The sequence below is a fragment of the Planococcus citri genome, chromosome 5 (genome assembly GCF_950023065.1).
Source record: "Planococcus citri chromosome 5, ihPlaCitr1.1, whole genome shotgun sequence".
In the NCBI taxonomy this organism is placed as follows: Eukaryota; Metazoa; Arthropoda; class Insecta; order Hemiptera; family Pseudococcidae; genus Planococcus; species Planococcus citri.
The window spans coordinates 2,559,301-2,580,347 of record NC_088681.1 but is presented as its reverse complement, the minus strand read 5'-3'; the positions used below and the strand labels follow the sequence as shown (position 1 = coordinate 2,580,347).

At 35.9% G+C, this 21,047-nt stretch overlaps 1 protein-coding gene across 3 annotated transcripts in view; it reads left to right on the top strand.

Annotated features, from left to right (window-relative positions):
- Nucleotides 1-21,047, top strand: part of SK (small conductance calcium-activated potassium channel) — a 532,534-nt gene that overhangs the window by 100,086 nt on the left and 411,401 nt on the right. For all 3 annotated transcript variants that reach the window (XM_065369223.1, XM_065369221.1, XM_065369222.1), the window contains exon 2: nucleotides 17,618-17,693. The gene's annotated coding sequence lies outside the window, so the exon portion shown is untranslated. The remainder of the gene's footprint in view (nucleotides 1-17,617; nucleotides 17,694-21,047) is intronic.

Here is a 21,047-nt window from a genome sequence, read left to right as displayed (position 1 = left end):
TGTAAACTAATTTAAATACGCTGCTGAGACGACGAAAGGTGGATTTCAAGTCGTTTTGGAGCTTCCAGCAACTTTTTGAAAATAACTGGAGCTTCCAGTAGATTTTCGAAAATTGAAATTTCCCCAATATTTATCAAACGGATATGGAAAGAAAAAATATTACTCTGCACTCCAATTTTTACACCCTTTGAAGACGACTTCAGGTGAGTTCAAGTCGTTTTGGGCCTCCAGGGTCCTTTTGAAAATGACTGGAGTCGCCACCAGATTTTTGAAACTTGAAATTCCCACAACATTTTATCAAATGGAGTTGAGAAGCTTAAATTTACTTCGCAAACTAATTTCAATACGATATGAAGTCGACTGCATGGTGGTTTCAAATAATTTTAAACTTTCCAGTTACTTTTTGTAAATTTGAATTTTCCAAAAAAAGCCATACAACCTTTCAAAAAGTCGCTGGAGTCTCCAAAACGACTTTACACTCACCAGCAGTCGACTAGTGGTAGCGTATAGAAATTAGTTTGCAGAATGAATTTCGACTTTCCATCTTTATTTAATGCAATTTTGGGAAATTACAAGTTTCAAACATCTATTACAGGTTCCAGGAAGTTTCAGAAAGGTCGCTGGAGGCTCCAAAATGACTTGAAATCCACCAGCAGTCGACTTCGTAGCGTATTGAAATTAGTATGTAGAATGAATTTTGGCTTTCCATCTCCATTTGATGAAAATTTTAGGAAATTCCAAATTTCAAAAATCTACTGGAGGCCTCAAGAATTTTCAAAAAGTCGCTGGAGGCTCCAAAACGACTTTAAATCAACCTACAGACGACTTTGTAGCAAATTGAAATTAGTTTGGAGAATCAATTTTGACTTTCCATCCCCATTTGATGAAATTTTGGGAAATTTCAAGTTTCAAACATCTACCGGAGGTTCCAGAAAGTTTCAGAAAGGTCGCTGGAGGCTCCACTATGACTTGAAATCCACCAGCAGTCGACTTCGTAGCGTATTGAAATTAGTTTGTAGAATGAATTTTGACTTTCCATCTCCATTTGATGAAAATTTGGGAAATTCCAAATTTCAAAAATCTACTGGAGGCCTCAGGAATTTTCAAAAAGTTACTGGAGGCTCCAAAACGACTTTATATCAACCTGCAGACGACTTTGTAGCAAATTGAAATTAGTTTGCAGAATCAATTTTGACTTTCCATCTCCATTTAATGAAATTTTGGGAAATTTCAAGTTTCAAAAATCTACTGAAGGTTTCAGTAATTTTCAAAAAGTCGCCGGAGGCTCCGAAATGACTTAAAATTCACCTTGCAATTGACTTCGGAGCGTATTGAAATTAGTTTGCACTGTTTGCAGAATGAATTTCGGCTTTCCAACTCCATTTGATGAAATTTTGTGGGAATTTCGTGTTTCAAAAATCTGCTGGAAGCTCCAGTAATTTTCAAAGTCTCTGGAGACTTCAAAACGACTTGAAATCCACCAGAAGTTGACATCGTAGCGCATTGAAATTAGTTTGCAGAATGAATTTCGGTTTTCCATCTCCATTTGATGAAATTTTTTGGGAATTTCGAATTTTAAAAATCTTCTGGAGGCTTCAGAGCTGCTGAAAAAGGTTTGAAACCGTTTCCAATCGATTAGGCATTTCAAAAATAGTTTATAACCTAAATTTCAACTTTCTTGGTCAATTTGGTAAAATTTTGATTTTTTTCTTCATTTTTGGCATAAATTTGATTTTCGAAAATCCACCAAAAATCGAAAAAAGCACTTTAGCACTTGAAATTGTGACAGGTGATAAATTTTTTCCGGATCTTTCGATCTACTGTTGTACGGTTTAAAAAAATGTTGTGCAAGTCCTATGTTGGAACGCAAAATCTGCGATTTCGGCTGACCGGTGAATCAAAATGACCGCCATTTTGTAGGCAGGGCCATTTTTTTAGGAAAAGGGCTACAAATGTTCCTTAGGACTCTCACTTTAAGAAGAAAGTTTTCCCGGGGATCGATGGTTGGGGGGGGGGGAGGGAGTGCAATAGATTCTTATGCGGGCTCCCCGACTATAACGACTGTAAATTTTTTTCAAACGTGTATTTTTTCAAAGTTATCTAGAAAATTTTAGATTTTGAGATGAAAAAAGAGATAAAAGGTAACCTTTTGTATTTAAAATTGGGCTAAATGTTCACGAAAATAATGAAAACCAGGGTAATTTTACTTGCCAATGGCGACAAACAAAATTCTAAAAAGGAAATAAATCTTTTACGTACCTGCAGAAGGTGCTTAAAAGTTCAATTTTCTGATTCCTGGCGCAGAACCCGCTTGCTTTTCCAGTCGACACTTTGAAATCACCTTTCACAACAAACGCACAGAAAAGAAGAGCATAAGTGATATTTCCCCTTTTCTACTCTTTTTGAAGCAACTATTAGTCAAATTTAGGTATTCCTGGCGCAAAACCCGCTCACCTATGACCACATTAAAAAAATTGAATTCCGAAAAACTGAGCAAAATGATTGCAGTAAAGTGCATTTTAGGTAAAAGTTCGTTTAAAACGATTCCAAAATTCATAGGCCAATGTTCTGATGAGAGAAAATTGATTTTTTATGACGAATTTCAGATTTTATGGTGAAAAAAATGGTTATCTAAAATTCGGCTAAAGATCGTGAAAATATTATAAATCGGAATAATCTGACTCGCTGAATTGGATTCTTGAAATTTCTTTTAAAAATTGCACAGTAAAAATGGGCCACAGGAGAACATCAATCACTTCGTGGTCTAGCTTGACTATAATTAAACGTAACGTGAACGAAAGAAACACAACTTGAAAAAAATTTAATATTTTGGCTCGAAGAAATGGAACCACTGGCCGCATTTACGTAATTCCCAACAAATTTAAAAATATTTTCATTCGCTAAAACAAACAAAAAACAAATAAACAAACAAATCCAAATTATTTTTGTATTCTCATTTACCTCTCCTCTTTCATTGTTGCAGCTCACCCTACGAAACTGCACTGAAATGAAACAAAACAAAAAGTACTTTCATTAAAAAACTTTCATTTACTTTTAATAACTTCATTTTATCGACGCAGCTCGATTCAGTTTTCTAATTGTTTTTTACTTACTTTTTAATTTGGAAACTTTTATTTTCGCAAAAATTGAATATCTCAATATGTAAATACGAAGGCCAACTTGGCAAAAATTAAGTGTACCAGAATCGGTGGTAGGTACGATTTAATTATTTCTGCATAAATATTCGCAATATGCATGCTTTTGTAGGTACATATAAATGGTGCATTACCCAAAGATACTTATTCATTCGATTTATCCGCATTCGAGATTAACAATATTCTAGCGTAATAGATGAAGAATGATAAAAAAAGAAGATAATAATGCAATTTTCGCTGATTATGGTACAGAAAGTACCTAAGTACCATCGACCTTCCTAACCTACATACTCCTATATAAGGATTTTAGGTTTGCTACGTACGCTTGAAATATCAATCTGTACGGTAATTGGATGATAATACGATTAGGTGCTTTCCATATACTCGTAGTAAAAACTTTCACTAATTTATTCGTCGACCTAATGCACTTGAAACAAATTTTTTAAAACATAAGCTTTTATACGTACCTTTGCTGCAATACGGAAAACTCTCTTCGAATGCATTTTTTAAAAGCACGAAATCGAAAAAATAAAAACCCACTTTGCATTTTCATCTTAATTAATGAAATCAAACGGCAAAAAAAAGTTCAGATAATAAAATACGCTTTAGTGAGTTCATAATACAGAACAGTAGTTTCCGATACGAAATAATTATCGACGATGGTTTTTTTTTCACCGTCAGCTGCACCGTGGGGGAAACATTTTTAACGAAAGGTGTATTTTTAATGGTTCGATGATGCTTTCGAGAGGAGAGAAAAAACGACAACAGTTTCAACAACGGTCGTATAGTTCTTTCAATTAGTTTTTATTTAGTGACCAAAGGTCGGTCGTGCTTCAACGAAAAATCAATAAAGATGGTTTTTTTGTTTTCGAGGCACGGTAAAAAAGCACGAAAAATTAATTCTTGTTAGGTAACTAAAGCCTACGAAGCAGATAGGTATAGGTAACTTTACTATGCGTAGTAAACTTTCTTAATTTTTAATTAAAATGTTAAGTAATTAAATTTAAATAAGATGAGAAGATATTTTATATCGTAAATGTACCTAAGCGAGCAATTCTACGAAGTTAAAATTAAAAAAAACACTTTTTTGAGTAATTACCTCGTCATAATTTCAACTTGCGTGATTGTAGCTTACTTACGAGATATACTCGTAATACGAGGGTTATTCTCACCAAAAAAATTCCAAGTTACAATCAAGTTAATAATTGGAGGAATTTTTAGCACCCAATAAAATTTTTTGATAAAGTTTTTCGCTTTGCAACCTCTTGCAGGTAAAAATTTTCAAATTCCAGTCGGTAAAATTCACCACAGCTCCGTACTTAATCAAAATATTTTTTGAATAATCAACGAATATAATAAGATGTGAACTCATTTTTGGTCTTTCCAGGGCGATTCGAAGTTTTTGGGGAAAGTTAAACCTCACTGAAGGCCCCCAAAAAAAAGTCAAATTGAGATTGTTTTCGAGTCGGATAATGGTCTCGTAGTTTGTTAATGAATTGAAGAAATTATTCACATTGATTCACTTTGCACAAAAACAAATATTTTATATTTCATGGAAAACTAAAAATCGCTCTTATAAAACGGTTTCATTTATTTTTTTAATTTTCAAAAATTCGTCAAAAATCCAAAAATGCATTAATTAGTACCTACTCAAAATTTTGGTTTCAAGTTCAATTTAGCATGGTTTCGTTCAAAGTGGAGTGCGTCAGTTCTAAATATTTTCTTGAAGGTCAATTAAAAAGTCTAATTCTTCATTCCTGGCGCAGAACCTGCCTGCCTCTTTATTGACGATTTTTCATCGTCACTAAATGCAAAGGAGTGCCGAACAGGTGCCCGCCCCCACCCCCTCCAGCTAGAACAATTTAAGCGAAAAGTGGAGAATTTTTGGGGAAAATTGGGTGAGTTGGAAAAAGTTGGGGAAGAAATTGTGTAAGCAGGGAAAATTAATAGTCGAGGAGCCCGCATAAGGATCTATCGCCCCCCCCCGTCGATCCTCTGGGACAACTTTTTTCTTGAAGAGGGAGTTCTAAGGAACATTTCTAGCCCTGGTCCTCGAAAAAAAAATTGGCCCTACTCACAAAATGGCTGCCATTTTGATTGACAAGTCAGCCGAAATCACAGATTTTGCGTTCCAACATAGGACTTGCACGAAATTTTTCAACCTGTACAAAAGTAGATCGAAAGATCAGGCAAAAATTCATCACTTGTCAAAATTTCAAGTGCTTAAGTGCCTTTTTCAATTTTTGGTGAATTTTTGAAAACCAAATTTAGGTCAAAAATGAGGGAAAAAATCAAAACATTACCGAATCGACCAAGAAAGCAGAAATTCGAGATGGGTATACCCTATTTTGGACATGCCAAATCGATTGCAAGCTGTTTCGAACCGTTTTGAGCCAATTCTGGAACCTCCAGCAGATTTTTGAAACTTGAAATTCCTACAAAAATGTCATAAAATGGAGTTGGAAAGCCGAAATTCATTTTGAAAACTAATTTCAATACGCTACGAAGTCGACTGATGGTAAATTTCAAGTCGTTTTGGAGCCTCCAGTGATTTTTTGAAACTTCCTGGAGCCTCCAGTAGATTTTTAAAACTTGAAATTTCTTTCAAAAGGGAACAGAGTCGTCTGCTGGTAGGTTTAAAGTCGTTTTGGAGCCTCCAGCGACTATTTGAAAGATTGCATGGCGTCTTTTGGAAAATTGAAATTTCCAAAAAGTATGAAACCATTACGCAGTCGACTTCATATTATCTTACCTATTGAAATTAGTTTGCGAAGTAAATTTCAGCTTGCTAACTCCAATTGATAAAATGTTGTGGGAATTTCAAGTTTCAAAAATCTGGTGGAGACTCCGGTCATTATCAAAAGATCGCTGGAGGCCCCAAAACGACTGGAACTCACCTGAAGTCGTCTTCAGAGGCTGTAAAAATTTGAGTGCAGAATAATATTTCTTCTTTCCATCTCCGTTTGATGAAATTTTGTGGAAATTTCAAGTTTCGAAAATCTACTGTGTGCTCCAGTAATTTTCAAAAAGTCCCTGGAGGCTCCAAAACGACTTGAAATCCACCTGCAGTCGTCTTAGCAGCGTATTGAAATTAGTTTGCAGAATGAATTTCGGCTTTCCAACTCCATTTTATGAAATCTTGAGAAATTTCGAGTTTCAAAAATCTGCTGGTGGCTCCAGAACTGCTCAAAACGGTTTGAAACAGTTTCCAATCGATTTGGCATGTCGAAAATAGGGTATATCCCAAATTTCAGCTTTCTTGATCAATTTGGCAAAATTTTGATTATTTCCCTCAGTTTTGGCCTAAGTTTGATTTTGAAAAATTCACCAAAAATCGAAAAAAGCAGTATAGCACTTGAAATTTTCGACAGGTGATAAATTTTTACGTGATCTTTCGATCTACCTGTGTACGGTTTAAAAAATGTCGTGCAAGTCCTATGTTGGAACGCAAAATCTGTGATTTCGGCTGACTTGTCAATCAAAATAGCCGCCATTTTGTAAGTAGGGCCAATTTTTTTTTTTGAGGACAAGGGCTAGAAATGTTTCTTAGGACTCCCCCTTCGAGAAAAAAGTTGTTCCAGGGGGCAATAGATCCTTATGCGGGCTCCCCGAATGAGAATTGTCAAAAACCAAGGGTTTTTACATCTTGAATTGTAAATTTTCAAAAGTTTTCGCCCTCGCTTCGCTCGAGCCAAATCATTTTCCTTTTCCTCTCTCCGACCAAAGTTGGAGGGTGGAAAAATTGACCTCTCAAATAATGTTGCTTTAGTAAAAATTCTCCCCGGCTTCCCAATGCATTCCAGTTGAAAGCTGAAATATCAAAAAATCTCCTATTTTTCGCCAGAATCCGGAAACAATATTTTTAAACTTTCGCCAAAATTGGCTGTCGCTTTGAAAATGTACAAAATTGTGTCCTGAGAAAAATGAAAAATTGTAAATTTTCGAGAGCATTTGTCCACACATCGCTTTGGTCTTCATTCCTATTTTTAAAAATATTATAATTTCCTGAAAACTATAGTTGAAATTTTGAAATGTTGAAGGTATGAAAATCAACTTTTCGCATCAGTTATTTTACTTTTCGAATTATACATTTTTTAAAAGGTTCTGCTTTCGCTTCGCTCCGGCAGATTTCAATTCTACTGGGAAATTTTTTAAAAAAATTTCAAAAACAAAAGAAAATTGAAACTCTTAAGAATAAGATTGAATAAAATCAATGCATTGCACGTACAATAAGAATTTTGGAATAAAAACAAGTTAACTGCGAACGAAACGTCAAAAAATTCAAAATTAAATTCAAAAACTGAGAACGAAATCAAAATCTGAAAATTCTAAAATTTTTATTAAAAACAGTTCATAAAATGGAAAAATATGTAATAATAGGTAAGTGAAATTAAGAATTCTGAAAATGTAACCTCGAGACATAAAAAAAATTGGAATTCAAAACTACTTGTAGAAATGAAATTGAAAGAAACTTCTCAAATCGGACGTTGACAGGGACAAATTCAAATTCAAAAATTTTGAAACCAAAAAATAATCAAACTTTCGCATGAAAAAAACAAAGCTTTTTCAGTTATCAAAACCCGAATTTTCAAAGGCTTCTGCTCTCAATTCGTTCGGGCCTGTCAGATTATTTTTGTACCGAATCCTTCCAAATAACCCCCTTTTCAATAATAATGAAAAAACTAGCTCGGTTCACCTAAAAGTTGTAATTCTCTTAAGAAGATTTATTTTTTTAAAAAGTTATTTAGAAGGATTAATATTTTTACAGATCATCATTCAAAGGTCTTGAAACCAAAAACATCAAACTCTTCATATAAAAAACACTTCATGAATGGTACTTTATGTTCCTGTAATACACCACACTGGAAGATTGTGCCTTCAAGTTTTCAGCAGAGTACGATGTAGGTGTACATTAGGTATTTGTAAGTATCACAGGCACCGATCAAAAATTGATATTCTGGCCATAGTGTATTTTTTGCCCGGCTAAACAAAAGGAAAGTTTAATGAAACATTGGCTCGACGCCATGCCAGTTTCCCAACTTCCCAATATTAATAAAATAACCTAATAATTTAGCATGCAAATTTTATACATCGACGAAACTCCATTACTATACGACTATACAACGAATCGAGGATGGGGTGGGACGGGGTTGGTTTTTCTCAATACAATATTATATACATCGTAGGTTAACCCATTTTAAGGTCTGCTCGTACAAACTTGGTCATAAAACTTTCCGCGAATGGGAAACAAAAAAATTGAAAATTCGCTAAATTAATTACCTCGACGTAACTCATCGTCGTATATACTTACAACAATTTATTCAAAAAGTTGACTCGTATTTCAACTGTGCAAATGGTCGGGAAAAAGTCCGAAGTTTTAGAAAGTTTTCACGCCTTTTAATTGTTTTTAGCGAGTGAGCGAGCTAGCGAACGAACGAACGAACGAACAAACGAACAAACGTACGTATACATATTATTAGGGGCATTTTTATAAACTGGTCGCAAATTATCAAAAATAAATTTATGTACATACGTTATTACTTTCCGGCTGTCGCGACCGCTCAAAATTTAACCTAAACTTTGCGTACCTCGATGTAGGAATAGGTATATAATAATTCTGTGCCTTTAAAATAGTACGTATACAAACAGTCGACTTTTTCGGTCTGTCATGGCGGCGCAGACCGCCATCACCACCATCATCCGAGCGAGCGTCGTGTTTTTTCCACAAATACTCGTAGTATAACGATACGAAACCTCGTACCATTACTCGTACGTGTCGGAACGGATGAAATTTCTGGGTAATTGAAATATCAAACTCGGTTCTACGAGTAAAAAGCTATCTTAAAATAAACATTCGAGATTTCCACGAAGCCACACATATTTTCAAACCGCACGAGACTTTCTAATTAATGAATTACGAAAACAATTTTCAAATATTAAAGCCACACGCCGCCGCACCCCGCCACCCCGCTACTGCACCGCTGCTTCCTGCATCCAAAAAACAAACGTATATAAATGAGTAATTCAACACCTCCGCAAATTTCACCATCGTCGCTGTCGTCTCGACATCGATGAATTCGCGATACGATTTTTGTCGCTATCGAGATTGAATTTCGGTTCAACGGCGTCGGTCGCGTCGATTCCGAATTAATTAAAAATTCGTCGCATTTCCATTTTTAATATATCTTCTCGAGGGTATTGGTCGTGATTGGAATCATGGTTTTTTAAAAATTCAGTTCATTTGCTGAGTATTTGGTCATTGATTCGATGCATGAAATCGAGAAAAATTTGACGAAAATGAACAATTCTGTTGTGATTTTAGGTAGGCTAATTGTTTTAAGAATTGTTTTTCGGTTTTTTACTCCAATACAATTTTTAGTTTATCATTTTACTTTCACCCCCGTGTAGGGACGGGTTAAGAATATCCTTATGGTACCCTCTGCCAGTCGTAAAATGCGACTAAAAGAAGACCAGGCAAGCGCGGAGGCCTAGATAGCACCCCTATTACCACTTGAAATCTACTTGCAGTCGACTGCCTATCATATTGAAATTATTAGTTTACAGAATGAACTTTATAGCTGTCCAACTGCTTTTGATGAAATTTTGAGGAAATTTCAAGTTTCAAAAATGTGCTGGAGGCTCCATAACTGCTCTGTTCCAATGGATTTGGCAGTTTGAAAATAGGGTATGCCCCAAATTTCTGCGTTATAGCTCAGTTTCGTAAAATTTTGATTTTTTTTCCATTTTTGGCCAAAGTTTGATTTTTAAAAATTCACCAAAAATCGAAAAATATATTTTAACTGGACTTTCGAAAATGACTAAATTTTTGGTAACTACGGTAATTATTGAAAAGTTACTGCTAAATTTTGGTAGGTAAGTAACTGAACTGGTAATTTTTGGCAAATTACCAATAGAGAAGACCCAACTAGATCTATTAAACAGATCTGAATCGAACTGAAAAGATCAGATCTTAATCAAACCAGATCAGACCTAATGGATAATTTTTTATATTACCAGTAGTTTTTTTCGTAGAGCTGGACGAGTTTCGTAACTTGGTGAAAAATTCGCGTCGCCAAAAAGAGTTTATCTAATGGGAATATAAATCACGAAATATTCAGAGAAATCAAAATACCATATTTAATTTTTGGTTTAAATTTGATGATTAGCTAATAATAATGGGTCATGGAGGATATAGTCTCGCGTATTTGCGGCAAACTGGTTATGCAATTCTATTAACGTATTTGTAATGCTTACCATAGTTTGCGTGTAATGGAGATTTAAAGGCGAAACTTTTAAACTTTGGTTCAAAATGTGATAAGTATTTTCAAAATGAGAACTCTTATCGATTATTATTATTTTTTTTTTAGTTTGATATTATACATAAAGTTGTGAAAAATTATGATGAAATTGCCTTCAAATTTAATGATGTGCTGTAAAGTATTCCAACTTGGTAAATTTTCATCACCACATATCATTCCAACTTCCTCTTTTCTTAGATATATTCAAGAAAATCGTAACTCCAATATTGTTCTTTATCTCTTCAAAATTTGCGTATCAACACATCCCTCTAATGTTTTATTGTAATCAACGTGAAAACTCAGACCTATTTACCACCGTTCCGTAGTGTTGTGCTCGTACATTTAGAGGTGTATTACGCGCATATGCGCTCGTAGATTTCGCCGGAGTACGTTATGATAATTTCTCAAATTCTTGGGGAATAAAGTGTAGAAACAGTTTTGCTGTTTTCATATTCAACTTGATGCACCGCTGCGTCGTCGCGGTTATATGTACTCGTCGTATTGCAGTTTTAATTAATTAATATTTGAACACGAAACCACTTTTAGAATTACTTAAATAGGTAGACTAGATACTAGATGGTTATTCACGAGCGAGGTTTTCGCTGGTAAATTTCACTTTGAATTTACACTGCTCTAGATCAATTCCGCGAGTTACATAAAAAACAAAAAAACTCGATCGCGATATTTTTAAAATTTTAACCACCGATGGTACCATTTACGCGAAATTTAATTTTCATTTCTTAAAACTACGTATCCGCCGAATTTCTCATCCGGTTTGGGAGATTCGTTTTCGCCACTCGGGCTGTTATTTCGATTATGCAACGTGACGTTCAACTTATTCAAAATAGGCGTCATTTTCATCACTTGATCGTCCACCTGTATCGAGTCCGGGTACCTGATGTACGTTTCCAGATGCTCTAAACTGATGCGAAAAAATCTACCTTTGCGTTTAGCCATGTCGGCCAATTTTCGGAATGGTTTTTTCCTCTCGTCGTTCATCGATCTCCATTCGCGACTCGCCATTACCGACATAGCCGCCGAGCTTTTCTTCTTCACTTCGTCGTTCGGTAGTCTTTGCTTGAACGATTCTTTGAAATTAAAAAAAGGATTTTTCGTTATTCGTATGAAAATTACGCGACGTTCGTTGGTTTCCATCGGCACGTTGCCGTGGCCTCTTCTTTGCGGCATTTTTTCGCCTCAAGGTGAATCGAATATAGCAGATTTTTGCAGATTATTCGACGTTTCGCGAGGTTAATTTACAAGTTCATCGTGCTACGCGACGGTTGCGACTTTGTACTGAGGAGGTTTCCAAGCAGAATGTCGAATATTACTAAGCATTTTGAAAAATTATGGGAAAATACCGGTGCGAGGGGCTCGTGGGGTTACCTAAAACTTGATTCAAAAGTGGAGACCGATTTTCAGCTTTTTCTTCTCTCGAGACACGCACTCGGAAATTCAAAGTTTCATTCCTGGCGCAGAACCCGCTTACGTCGATTTACTGATGATTTAAAACTAATTGTAAGCCATGATAAGCTATAAGAAGACCTACCTACCTATAATGTCAACTGGCTGAATTGTTTTCGTATCTTTCGTATTTTTTTGTCATATCAGTCGGAAAACGTTCGGTTACACCCCCCCCCCCAACAAAACCTCTAGTTTCGTTCCTGAACGTTGGAAATGAAAGTTTAAGATGAAATCGAAAACTAAAAATCAAATCAAAAAGGAAAAATGTAATTCAGAAATCAGAATCAGAATTTTAATAAGAAATGTTTGTAGTACATCGTCGTCGTCGTTTCCTTATAAGCGGTAGGCCTGTTGGCCTGTCTGCTACAGTGTGGAACCTGTTGATGATGAGCCTGAGGTATCAGTGAGTTTCCTCCTTGGTTTCCCTCTGCTTCTCTTCCCTGTTGGTGTACAATGGAGGACCTGTTTTGGTGATCTTGTTTCCTCCATCCTCTTGACATGATTTCTCCAATCTTTCCTATACTGTTTTATCCTCTTCATGACTGACTTCACTCTGAGATCTGCTGTTATTTTCTCAGATGGGACTCTGTCTCTGAGAGTCACCCCTGCCGTTCTCCTCATGAACTTCATCTCCGCTGCTGTTATTCTTCTTTTATCAGATTTCTTCAGTGCCCATACCTCGCTTCCATAAGTCATCATTGGTATTGCTAGGGTATTGAACACCTTCAATCTTGTTTCTTTTCGCACCTTGCTGCTTCTCAGGGTCCTATTTATCAATCCTGTGACTCTCTGGAACTTTGCAATCTTTCCACCAACATCTACTTCTTCCTGGTATGATATCGTGTTTCCCAGGTATTTGAAATTATTGACCTGTTCGATGATTTTTCCATCAATTACAATCTTGCTTCTTACTGGTTCCTTTCCTTTAAAGGCCATTGTCTTTGTTTTCTCTGATGATATTCTCATATCATATTTTTCTGATGTCTTTGTTAGATTGTATATTGATCTCTGTAGGTCATCTTCTGTTTCGGATAGTACTGCTTGATCATCTGCGAATAGCACTGTTGATATTTCCTGCCTTCTGTCTGTTTTGATTCTTCTTGGCTTCATTTTCTGCCATCCTTTTACCATGTGATCCATGTACATGTTGAATAAAACACATGACAGTGGACATCCTTGGTGAAATCCTCTGTTTATTTCTGCTTGTTCTGAGAGTTTATTTCCAATTTGTACTCTTATTCTAGAGTTCTTATATATGCTGTTTATTACCTTTCGCGTTTTATATGTTATTTCCTCATCTTTTAGGACTTCAAACAGTTTTTTTTTTATTTTACCATATCATATGCTTTTTCCAAGTCTATAAAGCACATGTGTGTTTCTAGGTTTTATTCAAACCTTTTTTCCATCAATAGTTTTACTGTGTAACTTATGTCAGTGCATGATCTTCCTTTTCTAAATCCGTTTCAACTTTCTGACAACTTTTCTTCTGCATGATCTGCCAGTCGTTTTGCCAGTATTCTCGCATATATCTTGTAGCAGGTGTTGAGTAGACTGATTCCTCTGTAGTTTTTTAGGTTTGACATATTGCCTTTCTTGAACAGTGGTATTACAATTGCTGTTTTGAATTGTTCAGGTACTTTTTCTTCTTGGTACATCCTATTTAGGGATTCCAGCACTCTTCTTTTAAATTCACCACTTGCATATTTGTACAATTCTGTTGGTATGCCATCTTCTCCTGGAGCTTTTGCATTTTTTGCTGTTTTCAAAGCTTCTTATAGCTCTTCAAATGAAATTCTGTCTTCTGTTTCTCCAATTTCATCTTCTATCTTTGTATCTTGTGCATTTTCATCACTCCAGAGTTCTTCAAAGTATTCCTTTGCATCATTGATTTTAATTTTTGGCAAACCTACTCCTTCATTAAAATTTGTGTCAATTCTCCTTATAATCTTATACACCTTTGGCCATAACTTGTATGTGTAGTGCTCCAGGAATGTAATGAAATTTTCCCAGCTCTCTCTCTGTAATTTCCTAGACTTTCTCTTCACTTTTGCCAACTGTTTTCGATATTCTTCACCATCAACCTCACCTTTTGTGATCATGAATTTTCTAAATGCCTATCTTTTTTTTTATATGAGTTCTTGGATTTCATTGTCCCAATTCTTTATTCGCTTTGCCCTGATTCTGCAATGAACCATTCCTAAGCTTTCTTTTGCCACTTTTATCACAATAGATTTGATATTTTTTCATCATCTTTATGTCCTGGCTTTTTGGTATCTCTTCACTTATGATGTTCATCCGTATTTGGTATAGCCATTGGTTGGTTGGGTCATCCAGGGCTCTTATGTTGATTTTCTTTTCATTTTTCCTGGCTGGTATTCTTGTTGTTTCCATTCTCATTACTCCCTGAACAAAATGATGGCCAGTGCCTATTTCTAGACCTCTGTATGTTCTTACATCCAAGAATTTCTTTGTGGCATTTTCATTGGCTATAAAATGGTCGATCATTGAGCTTTGTCCTCTTGTGTTGCTCCATGTCATCTTGTGATCTTTCTTGTGTTGGTAGAATGTATTCATGATTCTTAGTCCGTTGAAAGTGCAAAAATCTATCAGTCTCTTCCCATTTGTATTTGTTCCTTCTGTTCCATACATACCAGTTACTGTCTTTACTCGCTTATCTCCTACCTGAGCATTCAAGTCTCCTGCTATTACTAATTTATCTTCTGGATTTACTGCTTGTACTGCCCTCTGTAGTTGCTCGTAGAACTCTTTGCTTTGTTCCTCTCTTCCCTCTTCTGGTGCATATATGTACTCCGATTATTGTAAGAACGTCTTTTTTCAATCTCATCCTTGCTGATACAATTCTTTCATGCCATATGTTGTATGAGTCGATGTTTTCACAGTGTTTATTATGCATGTGTAACTTCACTCCGCCTGCAGCTCTGGCTTTCTTGTCGACTCCCAGATTCGATTGTTCCACTTCCTTTCATCTTTGTTTCAGACTCAGACATCACAGCAAAGTCTATATTTCTGCTGCTTAGAATTTCGTTTATTTCTGCTTCCTTGGCTGCATATCCTCTTACGTTCCAGTTTCCAAATTTGTATTTTCTTTCGTTTGCGTATGTTTTTATTTTAACCAGGGGTTCACCTCGGCCTGGGATTCCATAGTTCCATCCGTTTCCTGCTGTTTGTGTATTTTGAGTAAGGTTGATTTTTGTCTGACTTGGTTTGGTAAAATTTTATGGAAATTTCGATCATTGAAAAATCTCCCGGAGGCCCCGGTAATTCCCAAAAAGTCGCTCGAGGTTCCAAAACAACTTGAAATCTACTGGTAGTCGACTTCATACTGTATTGAAATTAGTATACAGAGTGAATTTTAGCTTTTCGATTGCTTTTTTTAATAATGAAATTTCAAGTTTCTAAAATCTGTTAGAAGATCTAGGAATTTTCAAAAATTCGCTGGAGGCCACAAAATGACTCAAACCCACCAGCAGTCGACTTAATAGGGTGTTTAAATTGGATTGCAGCGTGAATTTCCGCTATCCAACTTCATTTGATGAGTGAAAATTTCAAGTTTCAAAAATGTGCTGGAGGCTCCAGAACTGCTCAATACGGGTTGAAATCGTTTCCAATGAATTTGGCAGGTTGAAAATAGGGGATGTCCTAAATTTCAGCTTTATAGCTCAGTTTGGTGAAATTTTAATTTTTTTCTCATTTTTGGCCAAAATTTGATTTTTAAAAATTCACCAAAAATCGAAAAATAATATATTTCAACTGGACTGGTCATGCTTATAGGAAATTTGACGTAGAATGATTTTAGTTAAATCACTTTTTTCCCTTCGACCCTTCATTTCGGCGATATAGCCGGAAAACGTGGATTGATAAAGGTTAATGACCTCTTGCGAGGGTATCAGACCAGTTGCGGTGTGCAACTTTGGTCAAAATAGTTTTGAGTCTACTGTGAATCGAGTTCACGTTTTAAATTGTCGATTTTCATTTTTTTAGAACAATTTTCATAAAATTGACAACTTTACCACCTCCTCAGTAAGGGTAAAATCACCATTTTTTGAAAAGCTGAACTAGTCATCCTTTTTTGGGAAAATTTTAGAATTTGAATTCGACGTATTTTGCCCATGTTTAAAGTACCTACCTATAAGCTGGTATCTATGCTCCAAAAATAACAGAATCCCTTTATCGATGGACAGTTTATTTTTTTGATACCCTGTAGAGGTAGGTAATTGATTGATACAGGAACGCATTCTACGTAATAAGTATATGATAAAAATCATACGGGGGTATATAGTTACTCGTAGTTTTCAATACGATGGTATCGTTAAAGATATCCGTTCACGTACTAGGCATGCTTGAATTTCGCTAGGGAAAAATGTACCAAACGTTGAATAGGGAAATGGTTTTCGTTTTTGTAATTGAAAACTCTATTATAGCTGTATGGTCGTTGCTTGTAACGGTCACTTTTTTTCACCCTCTCGTCGTCTCTTCTCGCGAACCGAAGATCTCGAGGTAGATTATCTTGAAATTAGATAATATGTCTCGAACGTTTCTTGTACGAGTATAACAAGCATGAAAGATACGGTGGATGATATTGAATTTGGTATCTAGATAAATTGTTCGCTCGAGTGGCCAAATTGTGAATGGTAGGTAGTATGGAATTGAACGTAGTGGACAGTATTTGAAAAATCGAGAATCTTATAGTATGATATGTACATACAAGTCCACAATGTAGGGATATAAAGGTATAATATGGCATGTATACTGCCCAATGTGGTGGAAAAAAAAGAGTTTCGTAATTATTATAATTATGTAGGTATAAAAGTTTGAACGCGTTTTTTAAGGTCCATTAAGTTAATTTCGTTTACAGATAACTAGGTTGAGGAACATACACAGCATATACGTGCATTGTCATCACTATACCTTTATCTACCCTTTGCCTTACCTATCAGCACTTACCTACAGAGCGACAAAATTTAATATAAATTAGCTCATTATGATACGTTTCGAAGTGGTCTTGCTCGTATAACCACATCGGTATAGTCGGTACAACCGAGTAGGTAGGTAATTTTTTATTTAATGTTTGAGTTTTAATTACCTACCTAGTTAGCCCTTCGTATACCTACCTACTCGTACAAAATGACGAATGCGAAATGTTGCTTATTACTCAGGTGTTGAGACGAGTAGATTTTCTAGTAATTAGAATCGTGCCTAGATGAATTCATCTCCCTTGCCTGGCCCGGCTAAGAAATGCGTCCGGTGTGTTTGACGTGTACTTGTAGCCTGCTCGTACAAATGGTGTCATTATATATACGTTGTTGCTGATTAATTAATTGACGACGACGACGACGGACGTGGCGGAGGCGAGCTTGTATAAGCTCAAAAGCTTTACGTTTAAACCGCCCAACGGTCGAAGTGAGAGTTCTAAATCGACCTATTTGATCCGCTGGAATCGTTTGTTGTTCGCGAATACGCACCTCTTTCAGTACGGCTATCAATTATGGCCTTAAGTTAAGTAACCCGGTTCGCGGTATGTTTACATTAAAACGAATTCATAATTCGGATCATGTACTTATGGGCTGCTTACTTCGTATCTACTCGGTTAGCGTTAGATACATTCTTTTTGTTTCAAATTCCAACTATGTATAGCTTCAGGAGGATTAATTTAGGTTTGTTTCTTTTTTTTTTTTGCAGACGGTTTGAAGAGAGCGTGGTACCCGGAGACCGAGGTTCGATGCAAATGATCGTACTGTAAGCGGATTTTTTCCAGGTAAGGTTGGAGTTTTTTGTTTTTATTTTTAGTTGTTGAAGAGGTAAGGGGGGTATGATCGTCGTTTCAACGTTCGAGTTGTTTTAATCACTTACTTACATCTTAAGCCAACTAATGTATTAGTCCGGCATATGACAATAGGAGTAATTGCACCCCCCCCCCCCCGCCGATCCTCCGGGACAACTTTTTTCTTAAAGCGGACATCCTAAGGAACATTTTAAAGCAAACTTGCCAAAAAAAAGTTGGCCTTACTTACAAAATGGCGGCCATTTTGATTGACAGGTCAGCCGAAATCGCAGATTTTGCGTTTCAACATAGGACTTGCACGAAATTTTTCAAACCTTACAAAGGTACATGGAAAGTTCATGCAAAAATTTATCACTTGTCAAAATTTCAAGTGCTAAAGTGCGTTTTTCAATTTTTGGTGAATTTTTGAAAATCCAATTTAGGCCAAAAATGAGGGAAAAAAATCAAAATTTTACTAAATTGACCAAGAGAGCTAAAATCTGGGATATACCCTATTTTCGACATGCCAAATCGATTGGAAATGGTTTCAACCCGTTTTGAGCAGTTCTGGAGCCTCCAGCAGATTTTTGAAACTCGAAACTCCCACAAAATTCCATCAAGTTGGAGTTGTAAAGCTGAAATTTATTCTAAAAACTAATTTCAATACGCAACGAAGTACATCAGGTGAATTTCAAGTCGTTTTGGAGCCTCCAGCAACTTTTTGAAAATTTCTGAAGCCTCCAGCAGATTTTTGAAACTTCAAATTTTTGCAAAATTTCATCAAATGAAGATGGAAAGCTGAAATTTACTCTACACTCCAATTTTAACACCCTCTGAAGACGACTTCAGGTGGATTCAAGTCATTTTAGAGCCTCCAGCGACTTTTTTAAAAACTACTGGAGCCTCTAGTAGATTTTTGAAACTTGAAATTCCCGCAACATTAATTTATCAAATGGAGTTGGCAAGTTGAAATTTACTTCGCAAACTACATGGTGGTTTCAAATGATTTTGAAGCTTCCAGCTACTTTTAGGAAATTTCAGTTTTCCAAAAAAAACGCCATACAACCTTTAAAAAAGTCGCTGGAGGCACCAAAACGACTTGAAATCCACCAGCAGTCAACTTCGTAGCATATTGAAATTAGTTTGCAGAATGAATTTCGACTCTCCATCTCAGTTTGATGAAATTTTGGGGAAATTTCAAGTTTTAAAAATCTACTGGAGGCTCCACTAATTTCAAAAAACTCGCTGGAGGCTCAAAAACGACTTGAAATTCACCTGCAGTACTTCGTAGCGTATTGAAATTAGTTTTTAGAATAAATTTCAGCTTTCTTGGTCAATTTGGTAAAATTTTGATTTTTTTCCTCATTTTTGGCCTAAATTGGATTTTCAAAAATTCACTAAAAATCGAAAAACGCACTTTAGCACTTGAAATTTTGACAGGTGATAAATTTTTGCATGATCTTTCCATGTAGATACCTTTGTAAGGTTTGAAAAATTTCGTTCAAGTCCTATGTTGAAACGCAAAATCTGCGATTTCGGATGACCTGTCAATCAAAATGGCCGCCATTTTGTAAGTAAGGCCAACTTTTTTTGGGCAAGTTTGCTTTAAAATGTTCCTTAGGATGTCCCCTTTAAGAAAAAAGTTGTCCCGGAGGATCGACCGGGGGGGGGGGGGTGCAATTACTCATATTGTCATATGCCAGACTATAATAATCAAAACATTTGCTAGAGTCGATGATTTTTTGAAAAAACTATTTCCATTTGTCTCCGCTAACGAGGGAGGTATCCCAACTGGTAGAAATTTTTTTTAATCGGATGCAGTTGAATCGAAAGAGTTTATCAAAGTATATTAGCAGTCAAACATTTAGGTGTTGAAGTAAATTTTTAAATTTTTTTGAAGTTTTAGAAATCAAATGGCCAAAAATAGGGAAAAATCAAGATTTTTTTCAATTTGACCTAGAAAGTTAAAACTTGCCATGTTCTTTACTTGAGGTGTCACACTTCGATTCAAAGGAGACCACGATTTTTGGAAAGAGCATAGTCTAAAACCCCCAAAACCAAAATTTCAGCTGCCCAAGTTCATTTTTCAATTTTTGGCGAATTTTTGAAAATTCAAAATTGACTGTTTTTGACGATTTATGTTTTTTTAAAAAAAAGAACTTACTTGATCAGTAAAAATGGTCAAAATAAGTCCCAAAACTAATCTTAATTACCCAAATTCAAATTTTACCATTTCCAGCCATTCTGGAGCCTCCAGTGCGATTTTTCAATTTCTCCAGAATTTTGAATTCGCTCCAGAAGGCGTGAATATGCAGTTGGGCAGCTGAAAATCGAGTTGTATAAGTATTACACTCGACCTGTTTAACGAGTTTATCTACATTTGAACCGATTTTGAGAGTGACACCTCAAAAGTGGCTTTTTGACCAGCCTTTTTCAAAATTAAAAAATCCAAAAAAATCAAAAGATAACCGTTTGTGAGGAAATTTTTGAAATTTGCGCGAATCACTGTATTTTGTCCGTAACTAACCCCCCAAATCAAAATTTTACGGTTTCCAGCCATTCTGGAGCCTCCAGCGCGATTTTCAATTTCTCCAGAATTTTGAATTTGCTCCAGAAGGCGTGAATATGAAGTTGGGCAGCTGAAAATCGAGTTGTATATTAAACTCGACCTGTTTAACAAGTTTATTCAGATTTAAGCAGAATTTGAGAGTGACACCTCAAAAGTGGCTTTTTGACCAGCTTTTTTCAAAATTAAAAAATTATTAAAAAAATAAAAAGTTTCCCGTTTGGGTGGAAATTTTTAAAATTCACGCGAATCGCTGTATTTTGTCCAAAACTAACCTCCCAAGTCCAAATTTCACCATTTCTAGCTATTCTGGAGGCTCCAGCGCGATTTTTCAATTTCTCCAGAATTTTGAATTCGCTCCAGAAGCCGTGAATATGAAGTTGGGCAGCTAAAATTCGAGCTGTGTAATATACTCGACCTGTTTAACAAGTTTATCTACATTTGAGATGATTTTGGGAGTGACACCTCAAGAGTGGTTTTTTGACCAGCTTTTTTCAAAATTAGGAAATCCAAAAAATCAAAAGATAACCGTTTGTGAAGAAATTTTTGAAATTTGCGCGAATCGCTGTATTTTGTCCGTAACTAACCCCCCTAAATCAAAATTTTACGGTTTCCAGCCATTCTGGAGCCTCCAGCGCGATTTTCATTTCTCCAGAATTTTGAATTTGCTCCAGAAGGCGTGAATATGAAGTTGGGCAGCTAAAAATCGAGTTGTGTGTTATACTCAACCTGTTTAACGAGTTTATCTACATTTGAGCCGATTTTGAGGGTGACACCTCAAA